We start from the raw sequence: 19,640 nt of genomic DNA, 5'->3' as shown, positions 1-19,640 counted from the left end.
TATCATTATCACTATCAATTTTGCTTCCTGTTTTATCAGAAAAAAAGTGCCAAGAGATAAGAGAAAAAGTTAAATACATTCCAGCGACAATTATACAAACATAAGGTTAATATCACTGGCAACATAACTAGCAGAGTGGTGTTTAGCTGCCAGATTTCCATGATAGAGAGCACCAACAACTATAGCTCATTTGGGACCTCTACTATTTTTCCAGTTGTTACAATAAAGCGCTAATTATTTAATATCTGTTTGTCAATACCTCAGAGGCTACACCAAAAAACATGCAAAGAGACTAGGGTTTGTGGGGGTTTCTTTTACTTGTCTGTATTTGTCAGGCTTGAAGATCACTGCAGAGAAACCTAAGCAGGTAATACAGCTCTACGGCTGTTACTACAGTTTGTTTTTATGGGGCTCTGGGGGAAGTTGCACAGGGGTAAACCTTCCCATAATTTAAATCCCAGTCTATATCTTGAATTCCATTTCTGAACGTGGGGGAGAGGGAATCACAAGGTGTTCCTGGAGTCGTTTTTAGAACTGGTGGGGAGATGAGAACAAAAAAATACCTGTAGAGCTGAGCCTAATGGTTTTCTTCAGCTGTAGGTGCACGAACAGCTGACAATAGGACTAACTGGGTCTAGAAAGCCAGCTCATTCTTCCTCACAATCAATGCAAGAATTGTCTCAAATCTTCTAACACATATTTCACTTGGTTTACCTTTTAAGTCCCAGCTCCTGAGTCATAAAGTTAAGGGAAAAACCTGGTTCCATCAAAAGCAAGCATAAAGAATTTAAATCCCATGAGACAAACTAAAAAGCCCCGTATTTACTGATGTTTTATTGAAAAAATCATACCACCCAAACCAACCATATATTTAACTGAGTCCATCCTCACAAGTCATAAATTTATATTAGTGATTTTTTGTTTTTCATTCTCATCTGGACAAGCCAGCCAGCTATATGTAATATTTCCTCTAAACTGATTTCTATAGGCTCATATTCGCAAAGGCTTTGCATGGACTCTGTGGTTCATGCCTTTCTTAAGGTTTGACTTCGTTTGACTTTCTTCCATCGTTTTCGGTCCAAGTTCTAGCCAGGCCACGATGGCATAGCTGCTGAAATCATGTACATGGAGCCCAGCATGGTCACAAAGCGGGTTTCATAATAATTTGACACAAAATCTTAGGAAAAAAACCCACAAATTTTCATCCTTTAAGGCAATTTTAGTGACATGACTGTAATGTACATTATGTTATTTATTTAATTAGAAAATTATTACTTCAAAACAATCAACACTTTCCTATCTCCATATGTGTTGTGTGTTCCCTTTGACCTAGTTTGAGCAGCAGTTTGAGTGTAAGAAGAGAAATTGTTGCAAAGACTAATCTAAATAAAAGGTGCTACTGGCAGGAGTACCCCATCAAATGTGCTGAGGTTAGAAGACCAAACATAGCCAAGTTCCTATAAGTTTCAGAAAAGCAGGCAGAGATGTAAGCCTGTGTCAGTAGGGAGAAGGGTATTTAATCGCGCCTTCACTGTAGAAACAGTGTTTCTCTCAAGTGATTAAAAATAGCTTTAACAAGCGGGTTTTTTTCTTCCTTCAGATAAGAAAGAAAGAAATTGCATGCAGGTGTAGAAAAAGCTGATTTTTTTTTCTTTTTTTTTTTTTAAAAAAAAAGGCAAAACATGAGTTTAGCTTTCAGGCCCTCAGTGGAGTGGTCTAGGCTTATTGCCTCCATGAGATCAGCTTTTGCTCCTCTGTGGAGAGCAAAATGAAGAGGGAGGGAGCGAAAAGGTCTCCCTCAGCTCACAGAAGCTCTCCAGCCATCTGAACAGTCAGTGAGGCAGCTGTAAATGCAGCTTGGAGCAGGGAACTAATTTAGGTGCTTTGCTGGAAGTGAGAGAAGGAATAAGGATGGAGAGAGGGAGTCCATGGGTTTGGCAGAGTCGGGGTGTGCGTGTCTGTGTCTTTCCTTCATGAGTTGTGAAGGAAGCCTCCAGCGATTAAGCCAAGGTCAGTCGCTGCTAACATATTTTCCTACACTCACAATTGCAGTCTAGGTCCAGCTCATCTGAATTCATTTTTCTGTACAACCAAATCTTCCTCTATGGACAGTAGATTACTGTCCCAGTGGCACGCAATAAATATAGAAAAGCAATGCCACAGAGAGAAATAAGTTGCTTGGGTGTTTGATAAAATAACATGTGATCGTGACGGCTTATAAAAGAAACAGTAAAGCTGAAGAGATTAACCTCAAAATTCTAATTGTAAACCCATTTATAAATACATAAAGAAATAAAATTAATTTTACTATGTAAGCAAATAGTCAATATTTCCTTTAAGAGAAGAACCAAGCTGCAGAAGGTCAATGCCTTCTTGTATGGTCTCCATCACATAAAAATACGAAGATAAAAATCACTACATTAAATGGCAGCCTGTGGCTGTAATCAATAAATGCTTGATCATCAAAACATTAAAAAGTCATCAGCTCCTAAAGACAATCTCAGCTGAAATGGATGCCACTGAAATGGACATCACTGAAATTACAACACTGCTCACAAATCAATGTGCCTGTAACTTTGCAGCTGGGCTAATCTCTAAGCACATGGAGGAAAAGATTATCAGGAGTAGTCAACACGAATTCACCAAAGAGAAATCATGCCTGACCAATCTGATCACCTTCTATGATGGCATGACTGGCTGGGTGGAGGAGGGGAAAGCAATGGAGGTTGTCTACCTTGACTTCAGCAAGGCTTTTTACTCTGTGTCCCATCACATCCTCATAGGTAAGCTTAGGAAGTGTGAGATAGATGAGTGAACAGTGAGGTGGATTGAGAACTGCCTGAAGGACAGAGCTCAGAGGGTTGTGATCAGTGGTGCTGAGTCCAGCTGGAGGCCTGTGGCTAGTGGTGTGCCCCAGGGGTCAGTACTGGGTCAGGTCTTGTTCAACATATTCATCAACGACCTGGATGAAGGGACAGAGTGTACCCTCAGCAAGTTTGCTGCTGACACTAAACTGGGAGGAGTGGCTGACACACCAGAGGGCTGTGCTGCTGCTCAGTGAGACCTGGACAGGCTGGAGATTTGGGTGGAGAGGAACCTAATGAAGTTCAATAAGGACAAGTGTAGGGTCCTGCACCTGGGAAGGAATAACCCCATGCACCACCAGTACAGGTGGGCGTCGACCTGCTGGAGAGCAGCTCTGCAGAGAAGGACCTGGGAGCTCTGGTGGACAGCAAGTTAACCATAAGCCATCCATGTGCCCTTGCGGCCAAGAAGGCAAATGGTGTCCTGGGATGCATCAAGTAGAGTGTGGCCAGCAGGTCAAGGGAGGTTCTCCTCCCCCTCTACTCTGCCCTGCTGAGGCCACACCTGGAGTGCTGTGCCCAGTTCTGGGCCCCCCAGTTCAGGAGAGATGGGAATCTACTGAAGAGAGTCCAGCAGAGGGCTACAGAGATGATGAAGGGACTGGAGCATCTCTCCTACGAGGAAAGGCTGAGAGACCTGGGGCTCTTTAGCCTGGAGACGATAAGACTGAGAGGGGACCTTATCAACACTTACAAATATCTAAAGGGCAGGTGTCAGGAGGATGAGGCCAGGCTCTTTTCAGTGGTGCCCAGCAACAGGCAAGAGGAAAGGGGCGCTAAGTGGACCACAGGAAGTTCTACCTGAATGTGAGGAAAAACTTTTTGACTTTGAGGGTGGCAGAGCACTGTAGCAGGCTGCCCAGGGAGGCTGTGGAGTGTCCTACTCTGGAGATATTCAATACCCACCTGGATGCGATCCTGTGTGACCTGCCTAGGTGAACCTGCTTCAGCAGGGGGGTTGGACTAGATCTCCTGAAGACCCTTCCAACCCTTGCCATTCTGTGATTCTGTGATTTTGTTATGCAGCTTGAAAAGAGGCTGGATTAAAATACCAGTGTCATTAACTACTGTTTTAGTTCATAAATCCTAGATACACAGATATGTGTTCTCCCACAGGGTGATAAGAAACATGCACAGCATCTTCTTGACAATCATCCCTATATCAGGTGGCAGGCTTATTGTAGACAATGATAGCAAATCATTTACCTATTCTGGGGAATCTAATGAATGAGATGAGAGGGCAGAAAGGGAAGGGGAAACTTCATATACCTAACATAACAAATAAGCACTAAACAAAAATTCTGAAAACAGAAATAATAGAAGATAACTGTAAGCGCACTTACTTCAAAAATTCAGATTAAAATCATTGAGAAACAGCCACTTAAGAGACTAGGTGTTTGTTTTCTAGATGATGATTAATTTATAGTGCTTCTGTCCACCTAATGTTGGGGTTTCCATACTGAAATTCACCCCAGCCCCCTTAGTATATCCTAACTGATACAGAATCATGACTTAACAAGAAATCTCTCTTAAATTCTATCATTCTGTTAAAGAAAGCATTTTTCGTTCTAAGGTCATGTTGTTATGCTTGGAAATCAATCCTTGTCATTTGGTTATTCATAGAGCAATGCGAAACCTTTTACAGAAGGATGCAGTGGAGTTGGAAAAGTCTGTGTTTCTTATAATTATGTAACATTATGGAAACATTTAATGAAAAATCTTACTATTTAATCAGCTTTTTAAGAGCACTAATTCTGGGATTGTTTTGTAAGGGTTTCTCTGCCAGCTGAGTAGTTTACTTTGTTTCTGTTTTTCGTTTAAAATTTGTCTGACATCTTGAAATCACAAGACTTTGACAACGAAACTTTGTTTTAATCTTCTCATTGATTGAAACTGTACAAGCCATCAGAAAACAATGGTTTTGTTCAAAAAAAACCTATCAAAAATGAAACTGTGAAATAAATATTCATCTTCACATGAAACTTCCTAACAAAATATGCATAATATATAAAACAGATTTCAAAGTAACCTTCAGGCAGACTCTGTCTCAGAAAAGACCTCAACATTTGACCACAAAGTATTATTAACATGTGAGAACACATTTGAAGGCTGTTTCTGAAAAAAAAAAAAAATTCTGTACTTCCTTCAGTTTAAGTGTCATGAAATAGTGTTCTATTAATACGGCAATATAGTTATTTGCTGCTGCTTTTATATACCATTACATTTTCAGATTATTTTACCATCTGTAATAAAAAAAGCAGTCCTCTATATCAACTATAATTATATCACCTATATGTAATTTTCTCATTAATCTTGACTGAACCACTGTTTAACTTGCCAAGCAGATTAAACATACTAGTATGAAGGTAATGGCAGATAAATACTAGTATATTAACAATTCTATGTATTCTTAAAAGTTTATCCCAGATCCAGAAGAAATACTTATGGATATTACCAATATTACCTCCAATCATCAAATAACCCTTCCAACTGATAGTACCACCCTTGAGGCAGGAATAGCTAAACTGTTATTTGGTCCCTGAACCCCTAGTTTTCAGCTAAATTAACACAGCTGAAATTATATATTAATGTAAGTCAAATCTGGTTTGCCTTTATACCAGGGCATAATATTTGCAGTAGCTCAAGAGCTGATTCCCAAGGCTCAGCAGTAGTTACTTATTCAGCAGGATTAAATGACCAATGGGAGTGATACTGATGCAGGTGCTGGGAAGTATAAGGTCACTAGCAATGACCGGTGGCCAGGCTAGTGCAGTTTACCCAGACACTATTTCCCACTACTGCTGCTGGATACCAAGCACTTTGGTAAGCACCACTGGTCTGACACAGTTGGCATTTCTAGCATTTTTACAATTATCATTTGTTGCCCCTTCTATTACAGCCCAGTCCCCATGTCACTATATGCCTACAAGGATCTAAGGATTAATTTATAAACTTAATTGTTAAAAGGATTGAATGGTTTGATTCAAACTAGCATCCTCTTAAAATTAACAGTTCTCTAGCATGTCTTTTTTTATGTCCAAATGAACACGTATTTACAGCATAGTTTCTGTTTTCCTGAAAATACAGAGGATTAATAAGTAACATAAGTGTAATTTTAAACAACATATCTTTATCAGTGGTTCACAGATAGTGTATGCATTGCAAGAGAAAGTCAAGATGGGGAAAAAAATTATGGTTTTCTAATAAAACAATGCCTTTAATAGCTGGTAAAACTAATTCCATTTGCTGGATATGCTTTGAAAAAAAGGCTGCAAAATGTGGTCAGATAATTACTATAATCCTGTGGTTCTCAGATTATTCGAAATCAATATGTCTTCTCTCCTCCCAAGAGACTAAATAAAACAAAAATGGCAAATAGAGTATTATAGCAGTTTTTGAAGACCACGACACTTTGCTTAAATTAGTCTGTCAGAAAAGCAGAAACAATGTTGTAGTGGGAGGGACATGGACAAGATATGCACTTGAGTTGTTAGAAGAATACAGCCTTGCAAAAGGCTGTAATGTATTTATAACAGACAGTTGCGTAACCTACTTCAGTAATTTACATAAAACTCTTGAGATATTACTTCAACTATACAATTATTTTCTTTCACTTTCCAAGGTGTATATATATATACCTGTTACGTCTACCTCTCCTACTAGCTTTTCCGAGCAGGAATAGAATTTTTGGTTTGATTTGTTCAATGCTTAGGACTAGGAGGTCAATGTGACAGGATTTCTAGCTAATACTTGCTAATCTTACCTAATTTAAGGTCCAACCACTTGCTAAGATCTCTAAATGTCAGTCATCATTTAAGCAAAATCCCCTGTAATATAATGCCATAAATATTGCTTGCATTAGTAGGTCTTGCTTTATTTAATAAGGAAATGGAAAGTTCAGGTCTTAAGAAAGCAAGCCTTTTCTCATCCACGTGATGTAAGACAAGAATAATGAATGACTTAACTGGCCAACGTTTCTCTTAATGCTGCACAAAAATTTGGCATGGGAAGTAAAAAATGCTTACAGCATGCTGATGTGCTTTTAATAAAGTAAAATTGTTTTATGATATTAACTCTCTTATCTTAGTGTCCTACTTCCAAGGAAAGCCAACATATTTATATATGAATAAACAAGAATTTTATTAAAATTATGCCAAAAATTCTAGCTCATTTGTTTTTAGTAGTTTTATTGTCTACCCTGTCCAAGGGCAGTAATAAAGTATTGAACTCAGCCCCTTCACTTCCTATGCTGCTTCAGGCTGAGTTTGCTTTAGATTTCATTGTGGAACAGATCAAAGGAAGGAACCAGAATTTACAAGTTTGAATAACCAAAAGAAAGAAAAATAAAGCTCTTTAGGCACTCTATGATGCCTCTCATCAGGTCTCGTGTGTGTAGATCAAGATTTCTCAACAGCTCTCCAAATCCTCTTCTGCTGCCAACAATGCTTTTCCTTGAGCCCTGTCTATACATACAGAGGCCCGGGGAGACCTCGTAGGTGAAAGCTGAGACAAAGGCAGCACTAACTCAGCCTTATCTTTACCTGTTGTCATTAAATCACTCACAACACTCAATAGGAGGCCTACAGTTTCCTTTTTTATTCATTTGTTGCTAATGCAGCTGCGCAAGCTCTTTGTGTCAGATCCCTTGCAAGTATTATCTCCAGCTGAACTTGGCTTTCCTGACACCACTCCTGCATTCCCAGGCAATATGTTGTTACAGTGCTACTTGTAGCCTGTCCTCATTTCTACCTCCTGTGTACAGCCTTTTTTCAGCTTTTTCAGCTAAATCATGAGTTCCCTGCTTAGCCAAGTTTCATAAGCGTACTCATTTTCCAGTGTTGGGGTGGAAAATTCTTGCACTAGGATGATATTGTCCTTAAAGACCTGTCACCTGTCCTAAGCTCCTTTGCTCCCATCAGGTTCTACCTACCAGCTCCCTGAAAAGCTGGAATCTGTTGTCCAGAATCCTAGGGTCTGTACTGTGATTTCCTCAGTCCCCTTAGCATCTTATACTTCCTTACTCCTTGGCTGCTGCATCCACAGCTCTCCCTGTTTATCTCATCCCTAATCAGTTTTTCCTTTTTTGTGAGTAGTGGGTACAGGGATGCTCCATTCCTGGTTGGTCCATCTAGTTCTTGTTTTAAGAAGTTGCCCCCAACACCCTCCATAAACCTCCTGGATTACAGGAGTCCAACTGTGTTGCCTTCCCAGGATGTGTCAGTGAGTCAAGGGTCTGTGATCTGGAGGCTTCTTCAAGGTGCTTACAGATCACTTTGTTCATTTGTTCACCTTGATCAGGTGGTCTGCAACAAATTCTCACTACCATGTTACCCTTGTTCTCTAATCCTGACTCAGAGACTCTCAACAAGTTTGTCACCTGTCTGAAGAGCTCCATATGTCTAAGCTGCTGCTTAGCATACTGGTAACCCCATCTCCTTTTCCCTACTGCCTGTATTTCCTAAGGAGCCGGTACCCATCCATCAATCCATCACAGCACTCCAGACAGATGAGCTGTCCCCATCTCAATTATTGCAATCACATCTCAGTATTGCATTCACACATACTGCACTTACTCCTTTTGCTTGTTTCCCAGGCTGCATGCATTTGTGCATAGGAACTTCACAGGTGTCCTTTGCGACATGCCTCAATTTCCAAAGGCTCTTTTACTCCCGCCACCCTGTCCCATGTACTTACCACCCTTGTCCTCCATTTTTTCACTTACCTGAAAACTTACATCAATCATCATTCTCAGTGTATCTGGTTTAACAACCTCCTCAACAAACAAGCAAAACTGCAGGCAAAGATGCTTTTACGCCACCATTGTCAAATGAGTCCCTTCTCTTGCTAGCAGTCCTCATTCCTCAGAGAGGGACATATGATCTAAAGGTTAAGGTGCTACCCACAACACCGGGCAGTTCCTAACCCACAGGATATATCCACTCCTACCTGAGACCCATCCCTTCAGTTGTAGGGTTGAGGGGAATAGCACTTGGCCTCCCATATCCTTCATCTTTATCTCCAGACCTCTGTAGTCCTTCCTGATTTGTTGCAGGTCTGCCTTGGCAGTGACGCACAGGGACAAAATGAAAGGGAGCCTGAGAGCTGAGAGATAGGTGCTGTCTTTTCTCACAGATAATTATTGACAGAACAAGAGGGAAAGGACTCAAGATGTACCAGGGTAGATTTAGGCTAGACATTAGGAAAAAAATTTTCACCAAAAAGGTTGTCGGGTATTAGATTAGGCTGCCCAGGGAGGTGGTTGAGTCATCATCCCTTAATATGTTTAAAGAATGTTTAGATGTGGTGCTTGGTGATATGGTTTAGGGGTGTACTTGGTAGAGTAGGGTTGATGGTTGGACTTGATGATCTCAAAGGTCCTTTCCAACCTGAAAGATTCTATGATTCTATAAGAGTTGGAAAATCCTTGGCAGTCTCTCTGGAACCATCCTCCCTACCCCAGACCAGGACCTCTGCAAACAGCAAACCTCATGGCAAACAAAGAGCAATCTAGCATGCCTGGTCAGATGTGGGGTGCTTCCAACCCTGCAAAAGGGGGCCTTCAACCACCATCACCCATCACTTCCTTTTGGTGATAGTGCTCCATGCAGGCCCAGCTCACTCTGAGGCCTCCCTTAATGGAGCTTGTTCCCTTACACAGGATATTACTAACACTTCTGTGAATTCAGATCTGAGGGTAGACAAGCACCCTTTCTTTTGCTGCCAGAGGTCACAAGCTTCATGCCTCTCCCATCTTGTGAGTCTCTACCCATCACTCATACAAACATGGCCTTTACCTGTCCCTTCTTTGCTACATCACAGGGCTCAAGTCTTCCCTCTGCAAGGTTTCTTGTGAAGCCCCTGTCAATCTCATGTTTGTTCTCCCTGATAGCACACAGCCTGCTCAAGTCCTCCTGCAGCTCCTTACCCTGGTGACAAGGCCTTAACCAATGCACACCTCCTGCTGTTGATGCTGCTGCCGCTACCAGAGAGGCCCCTCACTCCCTGCTGCCCTAGACCCAGCGTCTGCATCCCCCCCTGCAGGAATTCTGTCTGGGTCGAGATATCCTGCTTTTTAATCCACTTCCTTTTTTTTGACTGCATAGAAGCTGTAAACCTTCTTTTGTACTTCTTTTGCCAAGATAAAAAAGATACAGTATTTTGTATTTTCATCACATTATTTTTTTCTTGCGTGTTTCACCTTGCACGTTAAAAATCTTGGCTTCTCTCATGAGAAGTCTCTGTCAGTGGTATCCTTTTTCTCTTCAGGTATTTCATACATAAAGGTCTGACCTTCCTGGTGCATAAGTGTTCTTGATGCAGTGGAAGCTGCGTAATTGTCTCCCAAACTTGACAGATCCAGGATAGAGTCCAATAAGGTGTAACCTGTAGTTTATCAAAGGTGGAGCAAGAAATTTGCACATTATTTTTCAGAACGCACACAGCAAGAAAGCTGGAAACACTTAGTTGACGATAAGGGGAAACTAACATACAGTATTGCTAAGATATGTAGCAAAATGTCTCTCAAATTACAGATATACTCTCCTCATCCACAATGCTCTGAAAGAGCAGAGGTAAAGAAATACCGCAAAAAGCCACTCACAGTTTTCCATTGTTTTTCATTTTACAAAGCACAAATAAACTAGCATACAGTTAAGTGTCATTTACTATCATTTTTCCTGTCAGATATTTACCTGCAGACAGATACAGAACACTGCTAAAAACAGCACACATTTTGTAGGGAAGTAACACTTTAATCTGATGGTTTAGTAATGCAAACTGAATCTGCATGTATTATATATGAATCTGGTTTACCCTGCAACTAGTGGAATTACATTGTCAAAAGATAAGATGGCAGTTTCATGTTTGACAAACCTCAGTTTCTTCACTGGATTTAGATCTATTCTTTCCAGGTAAGGCAATCCACTTATTACCAGTTTTATTGAAATTAAAACACCTCTTTTCAGAGTGTTAAAGACCCTCATAACTTCTTTGTTATTGCTCCTTCTCAATTGTACAGGCCTTTCACATGTCCATACACAGTTATATGTTATAATCTGTGTAACAAACTCAGAAGCATTGCCATCTTCAATTCAATTTTCTTTGCCCTTTATTTAGTTACTGCTTTCACTGGTCAAGTGAGTGGTGGTGTTCAAATACATTGTTTGCTATAGCACGCACCATTCTAGACTTGTTTGGGGTGACAGCCCCCACAATCAGCAGCTGTAGCACAGATCATTCCCTCTTAATGCTGTTTACAAAAAGCTATGAGAAATGCCACAGAGCAAAATGCAAGCCAGTGAGTTGTCAGTGAGAAATATGCATTCACATGCTTTACCCAGGAGCAAGGGTCAGTGATCCAAGGTATTGTTCCTAAAAGGAACAGCAATGTGTAACTTGAATTCCTTTTTCTATCCTAACCCCTAAGAAACAGTATAAATAAAATAGGATTATTTGGATTAACTAAATTGATTGCAGTTAAAAATTTGTCTTTTACTTGAATATTTTTAGTTTTATGGCTGTGAAATCAGTTAAAGATTCAGGTCCGAACTGTTTACACTGAAAATAGGAAGCAAGAGGTGATTTAAGTAAATTGCCTAAATCCCATTTTAAAAAAAAATATTTCAAAAATTGTGAAAGATAAGTCTCCACCTCTTATTTCATACATTCAGTTCTCCAGTTTAGGTTGAAATAAATGTCCTGGCCACAGTACCTTGAAAGGACAAAATTTTTAAAACAGTCTAGTTCTTCATGGCAGATTATGGACATATATTTGGACTATGTCCTGCATTTAGCTTAGGGTTACCCTTCCACTATAAAGCTTTCTGACAAATGCACTAATTACAGATCCTTTCTTCATTACCAGTTTATTAATTCTGGGAAATCTTAAACCACTGGGTATCATAGTCCTCCCCAAGCACAATTATGCCACAAGCTGACTAATAGCAAGTCTATTATGATACAAGCAACCACACGTGTTTGAAAAGACGTTGTAAAATTTCAGATAAAATTAATCAGAGTTACCTTCCTGAGAGAAAAAGGAATCAATCATCATTCACAAAACTTTAATAATTCTTAATGAAAATCATTAATCCAAGTATATAATTAGTTGAAGTAATGTAAATGAAAAATGTTTAAGAATACGAAGAATAAACGTTGTAACAGTGAAAAATTATATACAATGCTTTCAAAATAAACTAGATTCTTAAGTATTTGGCTTTTTTTCTTATTTTTTAAGAAGTTCATATTTAAAAGGGGGAGAGATAGCAAGAACCAACTACAATAACAGTTTCTGGTTATAAAAGAGTTCCAAGTGAAAAGAGCAACAACAAATACTGGGAGAAAACAGGTTGGAGAAGAGTATTACACCTCAGCAGACAATTGCATTATACCAGCTGGCTGTACTGCTGATTCTTGTGAAATCCTGTCCTATGCCAGCTACCTACATTAAAACCAGAGACTACCGAGTACTGAATGGGCATTAAGTGATACTCATCTCAGTCCTTCCAGACGTCCTCAGTAGGATATTCCCTGAAGCACATCACAACAGCCTGGATGTCTTGATTTCATTAGAAAAGAAAGATGATCATTTTGTCTAGTGGTGAACAGCCCAGATTCCTTCCCACATGGAAATGACCTGAAATCACTCAGAGACTGATATTTCTATCCCATCATGTAGCCTCATCCCAGGGCACTCCTGTTCTCAATATATCTCTCAGCCTATCCGAATCTAAAAAAAAAAAATTAAAAAAAATTCTTCTGGTTAGTTAGTAATTTTATTGTTGGGTATTTACAGTGTGTAAAGCTTGGTGATGCTGATGAACTTTTATTTGATATAAATTTTCCATAGCAAAGTTGTGTAAAAAAAGCAGAGAGTAAAATAAGCACAATTTCTCTGTCAAGAAAGTAAGTGGTCAATCTTTCTAGCAGCGGGAGCTGGAAAAGTTTTGTTTCTTTCCTTTTCTGCAAATAAGGAGAAAGTGCAACACTGATGATGTACCTTCAGGCACTGTTTTGTCCTCTTGGGAATACAAGCCTGTGAAAGCTTTTGAATTTGATCTTCTATGGTGATGAAAGAAAATGTAACTTCCAAGCTTTCATGGAACAGATTTCAGTTGTAAAGAAATTTTAAGGGAAGTAATAGTAATAATTCAAATTCTAACAAATCTAAATCTTTCCAAGACCCGAGTTTTATTCACACCCCTGTTATATCTACGTAACTCATTTGACTTCAGTAAAGCGTGCAATTTCTGATCTAGACAGCCAAATGGGAGAGAAAATGAGGCCTTCTAAACTCTCCCTCATTTTCTTTTTTGATTTAGAGAGCTCTACACAGACTTCATTGGCTCTGAAAATATTCAGTTTCTCATAAAAATGGATTTCATGCATAAGCTTCCTTTTTTGGCCATTCATCTTTAACGTCTTACAGTTCTCAAAATCTGAAACATTATGCTGACCTACCCTGGGAATAAATGAACGTTTCCTACTGGATTACATAAAACTTTCTATTGGTAAAGAGAAATGCAACTGACAATGAAGTAAAGACACCTGATGCTTAATTGGCCCTAAATAATTACATAAGGAACAAAATGTTTGTTTTTGTTTTTTTTTTTTTTTATGCTAACATGCAATAATTGGAGGGATTAATGGTACTAAATATATTATGCAGGCGTTGAACCAGTTCTGAAAACACTTGTAGCATGAAATACAATATAACCTAAAGACTGAAGTATGCTTGTAAAACAATTACTTTAGCTTCTAAAAAATGCAATATGATTTCGCTCAACCACAAGTGTCTGAAAAGGAGCATATATTGCATTTTCTTTTGTGCTTTAAGCTGCCTTTTTTTGTGTGTTTGTTATTTTTATTTTACATCAGTAGGAAAGATGTTAAGTTTGGCTAAAATATCTGCTCTTTCGGTGTAAATGATGGATCTAATATGTTTACTTCACTCAGAGCTTGAATCATGAAAGGACTTTTGTCTGATAGCTTCACATAAGTGAGTCAAGGTGCATATTATATGCATGCTCAAAAAAGCAGCAAGTCTGACATTTGAAGGTCAGATCAGAGAGGGCAATAACAGAAGGGAAATTATTATGTATTATTTCACCATAGAAAAAAGGGAGTAATAAAGGTTACGTGAGAACAAAACTTTTAAGAAGATTGATGATAAACTGCTATAATACAGAAAAAAATCCTAACCAAACCCCCAAGTTGATGCTATTCCTGTATTGTTTTGTATTTAAAACAAAGACACAGATGATGTGTATTATATACATTAATAGAATGTAAAGCATTGGGGAGTGTGAAAATCTACACAGGCCATGTTTCCGTGCTTAGATTGTACTTGTGGATTTTTTTATGCCCGAATACAATAAAGCATGTACAATTTGCTGCTGTCTCTGACAAAAATAACATAACAAAGAAATCCAATAAAAGGATTTTTAAAGGAATCTCGGAAAGAAGATTCACAAAATATGTAGCTTTACCCTGGGAATACTCTCCGTGAATTACTTACCAGCGCAATGAACTGGATAAGTCATAAGTCAAGGGAGGACACGCAATTAACCTACTCTTTTCCTGATTTTGTGATGACAGATGGCAGGCAGGAGAGGGACTGTATTGAGGACACAATTAGTGAATAGTTGCTGATGTGCAAACCATGGAACAAGGAGTCTGAACTTGTTCTGGCAGAGGCACGGCTGTTGGAAAGAAAAGGTAAGCAGCTGTGTGACAAATTACTCTATAGTCGCCATATTGAAGTACATAAAGCAGATTGCCCAGGTTTACACACCTCCACTGGGCCATACTGATACAGAGAGCTGAATCAGAAGCTATACAGGTGGAGAACAAAGCAAAATGGTTCCGATACACAAAAACTAACAGGAAATTGTAAATAGTGAGCTGCATCCTAAAATTTCAAGCAGGATAATGTCAGGTAGAAAAAAGTTACAGTCATGTGAAGCCCCAGAGAAGGTAGATATGCTGCAAACAGGACTGGGCAAAATATTTATACTGAGATGTTGATAAAAGCATAATTTTTTGAAATTATTTGGAGTTAATTAAAAACCTGGAACATTAGGGCAAAATCCCACATTTAATTCCGAGTCATGAATTTGCTTGTCAATAAGATGTTAAATCCAAAGGACAATTATGAAAATGGATATGGCATTATTTAAATCAACTAAGTGGAAACCTCCTACTAGAAGACATACTAAGACAAACAGAAAGTTCTTTTAAGGAAAAAAAAAACAGCAGATTTAAAACAGATTGAAGTGTTGAAAATCTAGACCTGTTATGTTTTCAGATCAGCTGACACATCAGGCCCATAGGTCATTGTGCTGGCTCTTCTCTTACTACTTCATTCTCTCTTCCCCATTTCTAGCATCATTCCTGCTCCTGCCAAGGCCCAACTTGTGCTGTGGGCCTCAGAGCTGGATGCAGTGCTCCAGGTGGGGTCTCTAGAGTGGAGGGGCAGAATCACCTCCCTTGACCTGTTGGCCATGCTGCTTTTGATGCAGCCCAGGATACGATTGGCCTTCTGGGCTGTGAGCCCACATTTCCAGATCATGTCCAGCTTTTTGTCCACCAGCATCCCCAAGTCCTTCTTGGCAGGGCTGTTCTCAATCCCTTCATCCTCCAGTCTGTATTGATACCATGAATCGCCCCAACCCAGGTGAAGGTCCTTGCACTATATACACAGAAAGCACAAGGCTAGATGTTAAAGAGAGGCATCTATCGCTGCTGACTTTCTGAAACAACAATATTCTGAAGCAGCTGTCAGAACAGAATGTTGTCACCAGTTTCCCAGACTAATTCTAGCTTGTATTTCTATATTATCTCAGTCTCACCATTATTTTCCCCTAGGTGATATCTCACTTGGCAAACAGACCTAAGAGATAAATTAAGGCAAAAGACTTCGGCCTTTGGGAGATGGCACTAAAACATTTGCTTTCCTACCTATGAATCAGTATGAAAATGTTGTGTTTCTCCCTTCCCTTTTGTCACTGTAAATCAGTTCAATGGAGAGAAAATGAACCAGATAGAAAGATGCAAAAGGAAAAACTTAGGAAAGGAGAAGGTTACTTAGCAGCATTGCAGAAAGCTAATAGTCTTTGATGTAAGCAATCAAAAACAGAAGGAGTTAAATCTTGAAATCAGTCTTCAGACTAAATTCTTATTGACTTGGTGATTTACCTTAAACAAGGAGTTTTGAATTTTGACTAAAATTATTTTAAAGAGGGTTAAAAGATCATCCTTGAAAACAGCAGAATGTGAAGTGAAATACATTCAGAAACCCACGGAAATCAGATGACATTTCATGGCCAGGCATACGTCAAGGTGGTTTACAACCTTAGAAGCTGATGAAAGTTGACTTTGTATTGAATACAGAAGTGTTTTTGCTGTTCTGTGCTTGTTTAAGCAGCAATGCAAACACTTGAATATCACATGCTTACTCATGACATAAAACATCATCCTGTACTGCATATTATCAATTCAAGCATCTATATCTGAAACACCCTCAATAACTGTGATTACTTCAAGACAGCATGCTATAAAAAATTTAGACATCTATTTTACCCACCTGCTGCAGTGCTTGCTATCCTACCATGTAGTCTTTTAACTCTCATGACTGAACCACGCAGTTTTTAATGGGAATGATTTGAAGCATGACATTTTTAATACTACAAAGGAAATAATTTTTCTTCATATATGTTGCTGACTTTCAAGAGTAGCTGTGAAATATTCCATGAATTTTGTTTACTTTGCACTGAACATTACCTGTGAATGGCAACACAATTCGTAAATAAATACATGAGAATATTTCCAAATATTCCTGTCTCTGCTTCTGATGTATGTGTACAACAATGATATGTTGCCTCTCTACCTTGTTTTGCTTTGTAATCAGAGAACTCCTAATTTACATATTTGATGGGTCCTAACAACATACACTGAACAAAGCTATGGCTTTATGCTTTACCCATGAAGAAAGCAAATATACTTTTCCCTCCCTTGTAATTTCACTCTCACCAAAGATGTATGATAACAAATACGTAAACATCTATATTTTCATCTCTTTGCAGTAAAAGTCTTTTTTAGTTACACCACATTTAATTACACAGAACTCACTGATAAAAAAGAAACCCTACTGTCTTATTTCTGTCACTTTGATATATTACCGCAATTTCACCAGCAGATTTCTCCTGGCTTACACTTTTGGTTACTGTTTTTATAAATACTTTCCTTAGGCAATTCATTCTGTTAGGAACTTGTCTGACATTGGAAAATCTTTTTCCTTTCTGTCCAAAGTTGCTATGATTTACGGACCTGATTCTGCTCTGTAAAGGAGATAAAAAAAATTCTCTTTGAACTAGATTCACCATAATGTTATTCCAATTTTCTGCAGAATTAAGTCCATTACACACAAACTGCTTGTGGAAAAGCCACTATAGTGAAGTAGGTGAAGTAAACAAAGGTCAAACCTTTCACAGCATTATTGCCACTTTTTATGGTCCTTTTCTTTCCATTCTAATGGATGTTCTTAATTTTCATTTTTCATCTTGAGCAAATGACATCATACACAATGTGGACACATACTTTAAAAAGGAATAAAAAATTCTTCCAGTCTGGTAATATAAAAGAAGTCTTGTATACAACATTTTAATAGTCAATTTTGGCTATAAGAGAATCCACAGAGATGTTTGCACACATTTTAAAATAAAAAGAGGAAAAATTGTTAGCTTTAACCTATTAAAAAACCCAACCTTTTCCATATTTTCAGATGGCTGTCTCCTTGCTTCAGTTGCTTATTTTCTCCAATACTCATAGAATCACAAAATCATAGAATAAATCATCTTGGAAGGGACTTCAGGAGATCCTCACATCCAATAATCCAGAGTAGAGTCAACACTGAATTAGAGCAGGGTGCCCAGGACTTTATCCAGTTGAGCTGTAAAACCCTCCAAGGACAGAGATTCTACAGTCCCTCTGGCCAGCACATTCCAATACTTAATTATGGTCAAGGTAGGCAATTTTTTTCCCCATATGTCAAATCAGAACCTCACAGCCACTTTCAATTAATTACAACTGACAACGTTTCCTTCTTTTGAGGGAGTATTTCTTCTAGTAGCTCTGTATGTGGGCAACTATCTTTTTTTTTTTTTAAAATGTGTCATGCCACAACACTGCAGGCTAGTTTAGAGTTCAGGATTTAAACCAGTATCATAATAGAAGCAACATGTAAACCAGCTCTTCAAAACTGCACAAAAATATATGGTGAACAAGCTGATGAATAGTCCCAGTGAATCCTCAGTGTCACCTCCAGGCTTTTCAAGGGTGTAGAAAACACTGAATTCTTTCACATGAGGAATGAGGAAAACACAACTTCCTGGAGGAGGGATGTCACTTTAGCATCCTTTATGGTATTCAACCCCATGTTGCAAAAGCTGCAAAGTTCATGTTGTAACTGAGATAGAAGAATTCAGTTGTTCTAGACTTATAACTTGATGTGGCTGTGTGCCAGGGCTGTGCCTGTGTGCACACACTGCATTTACTCATCAGTTCCCTGGATGGTCCAGGAACTCCACATCATCTTTCTGCACAGATGAACCAATGGACTGATTTGAGAGACAGGATTAACTGATGTATGATGCAGAAAGTGCAGAATATTACTACAGAAATTTTTTCAAGAACAGGAATAGAATATTAAAGGAAAGTTTATTTGTTATAGCCAGGAATATAGGTTATAAATTAACTTTTTCAATACTGCACAGTGAAACAAATAATTCATGCATTTTTGGGAAGACTAAGTTGGGGAGTAATTTTTTTTCTCTTTTTGAATGTCTGTGATGGAAGGCAATCCATTTCATCAGTCTATTCTTTTTCCTGATGCATGGCCATTGTAATTTAGAAAAATATGTGGTCCTCATCTCTAGCACATTTTTTGTTTGAATGGACTCAACTAAAAGTAAAGAGGCTCAGAACTAAAATCAACAGCAAAACCTTAACTGACAGTAGCAAGAAAAAAATTTCACTGGTAAAATTTTGGCTATTTCACTTAACACAAGTTGACTAAGATAGGAAAGAAAAAAAACGTGTTAGTCAATTTAAAATGAGAATGCAATTATAGAACACAAATTTTAAATATCCAAGACATTTATCTATATTGAGACTGTATCAAGAGAATCCTGAATGATGTCATTTCCTAATTTTCAGTAGTTAAGTCCACAATCTGTACTCGTAAATAATACTACATGGAGGGGTTTTTTTCATATCCTCATATAATTCCCGAAATCGTTATAGAGAAAATGTGATTCTTCTTCCACTCATAGGCACCCACATGAGTCATCAGCATGACTGAAGTAGTACATTCATTCTGTGGACCTGCTGATGGTTGTTTCCCTCTGTGTGGACAAGCAATAGAGGAAATGACTCCAAGAGTTTCTTGACAAGGAAATAAAGGGGATTGTTAGTTACTCTTCGCAAGGAAACCACAAGGCCAGAAGATCAATCTGATGCTATCTAGAACCAGCCTATTGGTTAGGACTACAGAAGGACCATAGCCTATTAACAGCATAGTGTACACAACACCTTTGGAGTTAGACAATAATTACATAGAGGGAAGAGCACCACAGAATTTAACTTTTTTTCTTGTTATCTTTTTTTGTTCCAAAACATGTATTTCAATGACTGGCTTCTTTTTTTTGGTAACTTTAAAAATAAAAACATAAAATAAGACATACACTCTTGTTTCCAGTGACACAGAAAGAAATCTCTTCC

The sequence above is a fragment of the Leptosomus discolor genome, chromosome 8, assembly GCF_034619465.1.
Source record: "Leptosomus discolor isolate bLepDis1 chromosome 8, bLepDis1.hap2, whole genome shotgun sequence".
Classification (NCBI taxonomy): domain Eukaryota; kingdom Metazoa; phylum Chordata; class Aves; order Leptosomiformes; family Leptosomidae; genus Leptosomus; species Leptosomus discolor.
The sequence above is the reverse complement of the archived record's forward strand: the minus strand, read 5'-3'. Positions refer to the sequence as shown.